Genomic DNA, 10,769 nt, shown 5'->3' on the forward strand with positions numbered 1-10,769 from the left:
CCATTATCAGCCTTCAAGTTCCCCAAAATGTAATTACAGTGGCATCCTAACTTGATGGGCTTTCTCGAGGCCCTGGCTCGTAAAATAGTCGCGCATGGCAGCTCTCTCTGATTTTGTAGAGCTAAGCGACTGCGCCGTGGCTTTGCATGATCACCCCGAGAGAAGCCTTTGGGATACTGCCCATCATTCACCTGGAATTTGAGTTCAAATATTTTGAACTAGTATGAGATTGAGAGTGGACACCGAAATCCTGCACTCTTTCTCTCTCGACATGCAGAGAAGTCGGTCTCGAAACCGTCTCTCTCTGTCTCTGTCCATCCAAATTTACATGTTCCCCAGCAACCGAATCTCTCTGACACTGAAGCTTATTCTAAATACAAAGTCTCTCTCTCAATTCACATTCCAACAATGCTACCTCTCTTCAGATCTCCGTTAGATTCATAAAGTGCCCCCTCTCCCAAACCTCACCCCATCTCTCTTTCTCTCCGCCTCTCCAAAAGAGAAAACACAGACACAACACAACAGCCACCAGAAATCATAAACCTAAAGGAAAAAACCCCGTTCTCTTCCCTTTGCCAGAAATCATAGGCCTATTGGAAAAGCCCAATCCTCATCCCCAACCGTGCAAGAAATGTAACAGGGTGCAATCATACATGAAATTCTACCAGTAGAAAAAAGAAGGAAAAGAAAAGTTGAAAGCGCATATCAACTCTCAAGGAATGTCATATTGGGAAATTACCATGCTTCTAAAGATGCCTGGCTGGATGGCTCTATTAGAGAATTGTATAGAATAATCTTCAATTGCAATGTTGTGCTTTCCAGACAAATAAAAATGTTCAGGCCAACTCATGAGAACTTCGTGTTCACGAAGTGAATGGCCTAAGGTTCCATCAGATTGAAATGCAGCAATATCGAAGAAGATAACTCTCAATCTTGTATCTGCTTGAAAATGAGGTCCATGCAGCAATATCGAAGAAGAATACTCTCAATCTTGTATCTGCTTGAAAATGAGGTCCATGAAAACTGCCACGTCTTCCATCTTTGAAGAGAGAATAAAAATCAACTAGTACGAAGATTACCCTAAACAAAAGAGAAAGAGAGAGGGAGAGAGGGAGGGGGGGACTTGTGCAAGATACATCGGGATCTGAACCATAAGCAAGAGCTATTCTATGTTTATTCTGAGTTATATGAACATCAATAAAACAAGGGAAAATTACATATATATCCATTTTCTCAACTTCATAATGTTTTATTTTTAAAAAAGACAGAACTATCCATTTTCGGTTTTTCAAAAACCAAAATTTTTAAACTTTTTTGGTTTTTCAAAAACCGAAAATACACTTAATTTAGTTTTTTAAAAATCGAAATCATGTATCATCCCATGACAACTAAAACCCTTTTTCCTCTGTTTTATCTCATCCACTGCCATGTTTTTTCTAGTAAGAGAGAGATCAACCACCTAGCTGTTCGAACTAATCAGGAGTTTTTGCTCTTTGCAAAGATGGACGAAGAGAGAAGGCATAGAGAGAATTACAGGTCCAGGTTAATGGAAGATCATGAAGTGCCTAAATGGGCCCTCTCAATCGCCAAGGTAGAGAAAACCGTGGCCGAAGCTGAAAATAACCATGTTAAGGGAAAGAGAAACCACATCTCAATTTACTACGAAAATCAAGAGAAAAGAGCAAACCCCAAATGGGTCTGTGCTACTAGAGAGAGAAAAGAATAGCCCCTTTATGTGTTAAGGTACAGGAGAAGGAAATGCATCTGATTTAATGGCCAGAAGTGAGGATATGGTGAATGAGATGGTCGATTCTGATTTTACGGTACCAGAAAAGCTTAAATTTAATATGACCAAAACTGATGACGATGAGAGAGAAAATGGTGTTGTTAACTATGGCCGAAATGGGGAGATTCTCAAATGGACCAGCCCCAAGAGGAAGAAGTCAAGCCATGGCCCCCTGAATGGTTATGGGAGAGGGGGTTCATGGGATCCTGAGTTTCTTTTACTGAGGAGATAGTGTCAATCCCAAATGAGAAAAAACTGGCAACGGATGAGAGAAAACTGAGGAAAATGGAGTTTTAGTTGTCAAGAGACGATACATAATTACAGGTTTTCAAAAACCATAGTAAATGAATTTTTTTTGTTTTTGAAAAATTGAAAAGTTTAAAGATTTCTGTTTTTGAAAAACTAAAAATGGGTTGTCCTGCCCTTTTTAAAAAAAAATTGTTAGGAAGTTGAAAAAACAGATATATGTGTAATAACAGAAACTTGGGGATATTTCTGTAATAACGGTAAATATAACAAATATATATATATATATATATATATATATATATATATATATATATATATATATATATATATATATATATATATATATATATGTAATTTTTCCATAAAACAAACATTCTTAAATAATACTTCGAAGGCAACTACATCATAAGCAGATCTTAGGTCGATGAAATTGAAGTTTCTAAAGCTCCATACAAGGTAAGAGTTGTAAGACAAGAATGTCACAGGTTACAAACGGTAGCAGGATTTTTGCAATACGAGCATGTTCTTAAAAATACATTCAAAGTCAATTTCTTGGCCATGTTAGAAAGGAAAAGATTGAATTGGAGGAGATAACCTGGAAACAAATAATTTGTATGTTTTGGGGATACTATTATTATGATTGCGCCATCCGTTTCATACGTTTAGTGTACCCTACGAGGGTTATGAAAGAATAAGAACGGGCTTCAAGTTCTCCATTCCACTTAGGAGTGTTCTATCTCCAAGTTAAAGTCAGATGTCTCCAAGTTGTAGTTAGAGAAATAAGTTTAGGGTCTTTTCATGGAGAAAACCATGATAACTTAAGGCTTAAGCAAAGGCTACCACACTTATAAGGTTCTTGAGACATGTTCTCCTCCATAGAGTCCTATAATGTTGGATTTGAAGTTCGCCCCTTGTGGATGCAGGGATATCTATGAAATTTTTCTATACTCTTAGTGATTAATAAAGAAGAGGGATATCTATGGGATTACAGGACTTGTTAGTGGTAAAGAGAAAAGATAAAAGAATCTCATGTGATATGAGATTTTCAATTGAGGATAAGGTTGATTTGATAAAATCATCATCATCATCATAGCCTTTTTTCGATTAATTGAGGTCGGCTACACAAATCTTAGTCCATCATTCTATTCTATTAAAAGTCATACCCTCAGTGATGCCATAAGTACCCATATCTTTCCAGACTACTTCCAACCACGTCTTTTTGAGCTTATTCCTTGTCCTTTTTAGTCATTCCACTTGAACTAACTCGCTCCTCTTAACAGGTGTTGTACTTGGTCGGTGCCACACATGGCCAACTCACTTAAGTCTACTCTCTCTCATCTTATCGCCTATTGGCGTCACATCTAAATTTTCCTGAATGAATTCATTTCGAATTCTATCCCTGCTTGTCATGCCACTCATCTATTTCAACATCTTCATCTCTGCTACGCTCATTCTATGGATATATTATTTTTTGTTCGCCAAACATTCTACCCATAGAGCAAAGCTGGTCTCACAGCTATCGTATAGAAGTTGCCATTCATCTTCATTGGTATGCGGCGATCATATAAAATTCTAGTTACACATCTCCACTTCGCTCACCTAGCTCTAATTCTACGTGCGACATCTTCCTCAATTTCTCATTTTTTTGGATTATCGACCCAAGATATCGAAAGTACTGTCTTTTTTGTACTTTCTGGCAGTTAATGTTAACTACTTCATCGCCTCTACTCCTATTTTTACTAAACTTGCATTTCATATACTTTGTCTTAGTCTGACTAATTTTAAAACCTTTGGATTCTAGAACATCCCTCCAAAATTTCAACTTTGTGTTGACGCCATTTTGAGTCTCATCGATCAAAACTATATCATATGCGAATAACATGCACCACAATACCTCATCCTGTAGGTGCCTAGTTAAATCATCCATAACTAAGACAAAGAGGCATGGGCTCAATGCTAACCCTTGATGTAGACCTATTGTTATTAAAAAGCCACTCGTCTTTCCACTAGTTACTCGTACACTAGTTAACGTTCCATCATACATATCTCTTGCCAAGTCGATGTAGTGTCTAGAAGCTCTTTTGTTTCCAATACCAGCAAATCAAATATCAAGATTCTCTATCATAAGCTTTATCTAGATTAATAAACACCATATGGAGGTCTTTTCCCTTCGTCTTAAACTTCTCAATCAGTTGCCTAAGTAGAAAAATAGACTCATCTATTGATCAATCCTGACATAAAACCAAATTGGTACACTTCTTTCATACCTTAGTCGTTGCTCAATCACTTTCTCCCAAAGCTTCATAGAAAAAGATTTATCTCGTCTATTTTAGATAGTATGTCTATTTTAGATAGTATGTCTATTTTAGATAGTATTTGAGGAAATACTATCTAAAATAGAAAAGATAATTCATTTTTTGGATATAATTCTCTCATGGGATATTTTCTATATAAAAGTGTTAAAAAAGAGAAAACTGTTAAAAATTTCATAAGGTGTACGTACCTTTCAAATATAATTTTCTCTCTACACTTAAAGCTTACCTCTCTCTTAGTTTTCTCTCTTTAAAAACCTTAGAATAATAGAAACCTATAAGTGATTCAAGAGCTCTCGGATCTTCCATCAAAGGCTCATGATTTGCATTGTGTATATTACAATTTTTTTTTTTGTAATCGGTAATCGGTCTAGGGATGCGAGCATTGAACTCCCAATTTGGAGGAAATACATACATAAAGTAACTGAATAATTTTATCAATCACATGGGAAGAATCCAATCTTGAAAAAGGTATGTGATTACTTTTGATCCATTCGTTTTTTTGTTTCGTTGCTTTTGGGTTGGAGCCTAACATTGGTGTAAGAGCCATTATGATAGAAGTTCACCTTTCGGATCTGATAAACAATGTGGTTGGTGAGCTAAAACACAAAAATCGTATTTTTTGGAGGCTTTTTCTTCCATGTTTGTGCTTTTTCGGGTGTCTTTCAAACGTTCATAGGCCCCTGAAGGGGTCCGTGAAGGGGCTCGAGAGTGATCCAGAGATTCATGACACACACATAGGTGTGAACGGTGTGTGCTAGGGATGCACGGGCAGGCCCAAATGTGCGATGGGTGCACTTTGACCGCCCTGGTCCACTGTGCGTGTATGTGTAGACGTGAGGCGTACCAGGCATTCACCGTTGCTAGTCTCGCGTGGTGGTCTATAGTGGACCAACAGGCCCACAACACATATAGATGAGCGGCCCCGCTGGCATGTGGTGCACAACCGGTCCCTTATGCGGTGTGCACCTGTGCGTACCGCGCAATGGATGCGTGGTGGACCGGTGTGGAGCACACTCGACAGCATGAACTGGCAGACACGTGGCCTATAGACACAAGCGCATACATGGCAAGTGCCACAATGTGATCCTAAGCATGTGTGGTATGCATGTGTTACAACACCCATGATGCCTACGATAACATGAAGCTGCAAGATTTATGGAGTGTCCGCAGCGGTAGTGTTTATGTGTGGCCTCACTGCACTTTTGATGCCCTTTTTGGTGTAGCCTCGATTGTGCACTAATATAGTGTGCCTTAAACTTCCAAGGGGCATAACTTTACATTCAGACGTCCATTTTCAAAGAACTTAATTTGTTTTTGGGGTAGATAAGAAAGCCGACAATTGGCAAGGTCTCGTCTGTTGATTGTGCTCTAAAAACCCTATTTTGGCCATGGAAACAATTTTTTAAGTTGCTTTTTCAGTATCTTGTGGCCCTTCGATGTCAGTAGGGCCAAGACAATATGGTTATAGGTCATGTTGGACTATAGAATGAGATTAGTTTGCCCTTTTGATGTGGGATTTCGCATCCAGGATGCGACCATTACCTCAATGACAAGGATCAAGAGGTTTGCTTTAGATATGATATCCAATGCTCAATACTAACCCTGACCGCTATCTGGTTCTGCGAACATTTTACTTCAGGTCGTTTTAGAAGTAGGGCTTTTTTATTCTTGAAGACTCGAGGAAGCGTGGAAGACATTGATACCTTTTGAAAATGGGCAACCGTGTGAACAAACTCACATATTCATGTTATTTATTTAGTGTGATCGTTTGAACTATTTGGGTTGGCTACATAAATCTTGGTCCGCTATTTTGCCCTTCCAAGGGCCATATACTCAGTGAGGCTATAAGTCGCCATATCCTTTTTCACTACTTCCAACCATGTCTTTTTGGGCATACCTCGCCCTCTTTTAGCCTTCCACTTGAACCAACTCGCACCTCCTAATAGATGTTGTACTGGGTCTACGCTAAATATGATCAGCCCGCCTAAGTCTACTTTCTCATCTTATTACATATTAGAGCCACGCCTAACTTTACCCTAATGTATTCTTTCGAATTCTATCCCTTCTTGTCTTGCCACTTATCTATCTCAACATCCTCATCTCAGCTCACTTATCCTATGGATATGTTGTTTCTTGACCGCCTAACAATCTGCCCCATAAACCAAAGCTGGTCTCACAATTGTGTTATAGAACTTCCCTTTCAGCTTCATTGGTATGCAGTGATCACATAAAACTCCGGTTACATATCTTCACCTCGTCCACCCAACCCTAATTGAATGTGTGGCATCTTCCTTAATCTCTCTATTTTTGTAGATTATTGATCCAAGATATCAAGAGTGCGCTCTTTTTGGTATTTTTTGGGCATCAATAGTAAGTACTTCATCGTCTATACTCCTATTATTACTAAACTGGCATTCCGTATACTCTATCTTTAGTCTGGCTAATTTTAACCCTTTAAATTTTAACGTATCTCTCCAAGGTTCTAACTTTATGTTGACGCTGCTTTGGGTCTCATCGATCAAAACTATATTGGTCGCGAACAACATACACCACGATACCTCATCTTGTAGGTTCCTAGTTACATTATCCATAACTAGTACAAAGATTGCTTGGGCATTTCCATGTTTAGATTTCCCACATCTTTAGAGGGAAAATGTTTAGACGGTGAGAGCCTTTCCAGTATCTATAGTTTTTTCAATATCTTCTTGATGAGCAAGCAGTATTGGGAAATCTAACTGTCAACATGGACCCTCTAGTACAAAGCATACATAACCTAGGCTTGTTACTAGATGGAGACTTCTTAGCCATGAGTAATGATCATCGTGCACAATACTCTATATTAAGTGATATGCACAATGACCAAAAAACAACACTCTAAAGTTTTCCAATAGTCAGTCATGTAAGGCAAGCCTCCCAGCTCTATTTTGCTCTCACCTTAACCACCATATTGCATGCATTCATGCAGACATTTAACATGCCACCAAATGTCTCATTGACAAAGCATTTGAGGGAAAGAATCACAGGGTGGTGCAGGCACATATAATGTTTGTGCACTAGTAACTTTTTCATTCCTGGGAACCCGATGGCGATACTGATGATGCATTTGTGGACTGTCACTCAGCTCAAAATTTGGAAATATGATGTCCATGTTGTGAGCCATTTTGTTTCAGACCCTCGACGACCACATCTATTAGCAGTTCATCGAATTTTATGCTATGTTCGAGGTACTTCCATTCGTAGATTATTCTTTGACTCCACATCTTCTTTAGATCTCAGTGCATATGCAGATGCAGATTGGGCAGGTGATCCAGACACTTGTTGTTCCACTACAGGATATTGTGTGTTTCTTGGGTCATCATTAATATTATAGAAAAGCAAAAAACAGGAAACGGTTTCCAAGTCAAGTACTGAAGTTGAGTATCATGCTATGTCCTCTGTTGCTAGTAAGATTTTTTGGGTTCGTGCTCTTCTAAATGAGTTTGGTATCTCTATTTCAAATCCCATAACCAAAGGGCAATTAAGATTGTATCTAATTCAATTTTTAATGTACCATCATTATCTTGATGGTACATTGTCTCTCTCTTATTTTTTTCTACTGTACAAACGGCTGATATTTTCACCAAATATGTTACTTGGAGCTGCCATGATTTTTTAGTAGATAAACTAATGCTTTACTCATGTTCGCATCAGCTTGAAGGGGGGTAATAATGTGTATACACAAATAAAATATATAATTTTCAATTATCTTTTATTGTCATTGTATATTTGTATGGTGATAATGTGGTCTACACTAAATTTGTATTTGTATATAAACACATTTACGGTTTCATTCCTAGTTAATGAGAATTGATCGAGATTGTTTCTCTTTCTAAACTGTTCCTCAGCTTTTCATCTTCTCTATAGCTAATAATTGCCACTGTAAGAGTGATAATAGCACCGACCTAGTTGCCAAGGTGGAATGGCCCAAGGGTAGCGACGACCAAAAGGCCTAACCCAGTGGCAACATTCTAATGAGGAAAGATGACATTGAGGGTGCTGATAGTGACTGAACGTGAGGCAAACATAGCTCTCCAATATGAAAAGTCAACCTTGACCTTCTACGATCGTGGGATAGATCTGCCACTTAACTCGTGAATGCACCGAGTTGAAGGAAGCATGAATGGTTTACTCCACTATCTATGCTAGTGTATGGACAGGATGCTTAATGCTCATTCACTTTCCATTAGTTGGATTGTGGAATTAGGAGCATCAGAACATAGCATAGGAGGGAGATGCGTTCATTAAGCTTCCCTTATTCCAGTGGGAGGCATGAGCACTAGATGGGGAGCAACATCACTAAGGGTGCAGTGTGTCTAAGGTCATTTGGGGCATCATGTGTTCGAGATTGGACCATGTTGTTTCATTATATGCTTTATGTTCTTGGAACATTGAGGAGCTTGTTGTTTAGTGTCTAGACCATAGTTACCCGAAGCAATTCAAAAACTGAATTGATTTATGAATAGGAAGTGCGAAATTGCTGCCCGCTGGAAGATTCATGTTTTCGAAACCAACTTTCGTACAAGAAGAATCGTTATGGAAAAGATTCCTATTTTTAGGAATCGAGATTAGACCAAAATAGAATTGAGATCCCTACATAGATGGAATCAAGATCATTAGCTCTTTGGAATCAAGTTTTCGACCTAGTTGGAATCAATCGATATGGAATCGAGATTACTTCAATTATGAAATCGAGATTTCGACATCTTTGGAATCGAGAGGGAACTGAGAGGTAAATAATACATGCTTGAATGACATTCATTTTATCGAAATACTATACATACACGTTTACATTATTTGTATTGTTGGGTTTATGTGGCCTTTAAAGGCCTTGTGTAATAAAAAACATTTTATTATAGTGGAGCATAAACTCAGTGGGAGTGTGGTCCTTAGGGGACTATACTAAGCAAACGATGTTTGCTGATACCGGACTGTGCTTGACGATCTAGGCCAGTCAATTGGAAAACCAAAGGTACTTGGGCTTAGAGAATAAAGCAAGAAGGGTTCTGTATTATCCCTTGATGAGATCGGAGCTTATGCATGGATGAGTGAGTCAAGGGACTATGTGACCCTTGTGTGTGATGGTAGAGACGGGAGCCAAAACCTCATCTATGATCCATCACACGGTATGTATATCGATAGATCATCGGAGAAAGCCAGATATCCACCTTTAGGTGAAACGTATGCATGTGCGAGAGATACCCCTATGCACCATAGAGCTGTGGTCGCATTAGGTCATTGTGACCTTGATTCGTCTCTAAGGGAGGACCTTGATTCGTCTCTAAGGGAGGACTTGTAAGCCACAGACTAAGATTGCGACCCCTTGGCTCATCGGTTAGACTTTAGTGACCCGCTAATGAGCACCTACTTGGACTGTGGGTCATGCGAAACACTGAGTCCATTCGATAAAGTAAGTGTGGTCTGTAGTCCATAGTTGAAGGTGGAGTACTCCATTATTGCAGATTGAATTCTTAAACCATATGGATCCATTTCTCATCAAATTAATTTAATTATGTTTATTTTATTATAGCAATTATTTTAGATTTATTATTTGATTTTTTATGAATCTTTTAATATTTTATTTATAATTTTTGGACTTATAAAAATGAAGTAATTGATTTTACAAAGTTATAAAATTCAAATAATGTTTTAAAATTATTTTGTAAAATCTCTTGGGGGCCCATAGTGCACATGGGCCCACCATGTGACAAGTGGGTGGGGCCTACATGTGCTACATATGGGTAGCACGCCCTACCCCTTGCATGAGTCCTCATTGTTTTGAAATCAATAAATCTATTTTTGGTAAGTATATATCTTGATGCATGCGATCAAATTGAAATATGGTACATTTTGACCATATCTTATCTAATTGAGATAGCAAATACTAACTTGATATCTTTTGAAATATTCTTATGGAATATATGAGATGGATTATGTAATTTTATGGAATGCATAATATTTTAATAGATTTAATTTATTTAAATATATTGATGGGAAAATGGTTTAAAGAAAGAGAGATAATAGTCCATGCACCTTCCATAATGTTGATGGCCTATCTATATAATGGATGGCTCAGATCTCTCACCCCACAAGTCACCTTAATCAAGGTCCATATTCAATCTCAAGAAAGAGGCAAACTATGATAAACTTAAGAAACCCTAAACCTAATTTTGTACTATAAATATGGAGGTACCCTCCCGTATTCTCTACACCTTCTCTCACCCACAACTCTCTCTGTCATCTCTCTCCTTAGGGTTTCTCTCTCTAACCCTCTCTCTCTCTTAAAGACACATTGGGGGCATGCCCCAACCCTAAGCCTCCTACTCTCTCTCTCTCTCTCTCGACCTAAAGATACTAATGGTCGAGAAATTAAGGTTAAGCCT

This window comes from Amborella trichopoda, chromosome 4 (genome assembly GCF_054954075.1).
Source record: "Amborella trichopoda isolate Santa Cruz 75 chromosome 4, AtrichopodaSantaCruz75HAP2 v2.0, whole genome shotgun sequence".
NCBI lineage: Eukaryota > Viridiplantae > Streptophyta > Magnoliopsida > Amborellales > Amborellaceae > Amborella > Amborella trichopoda.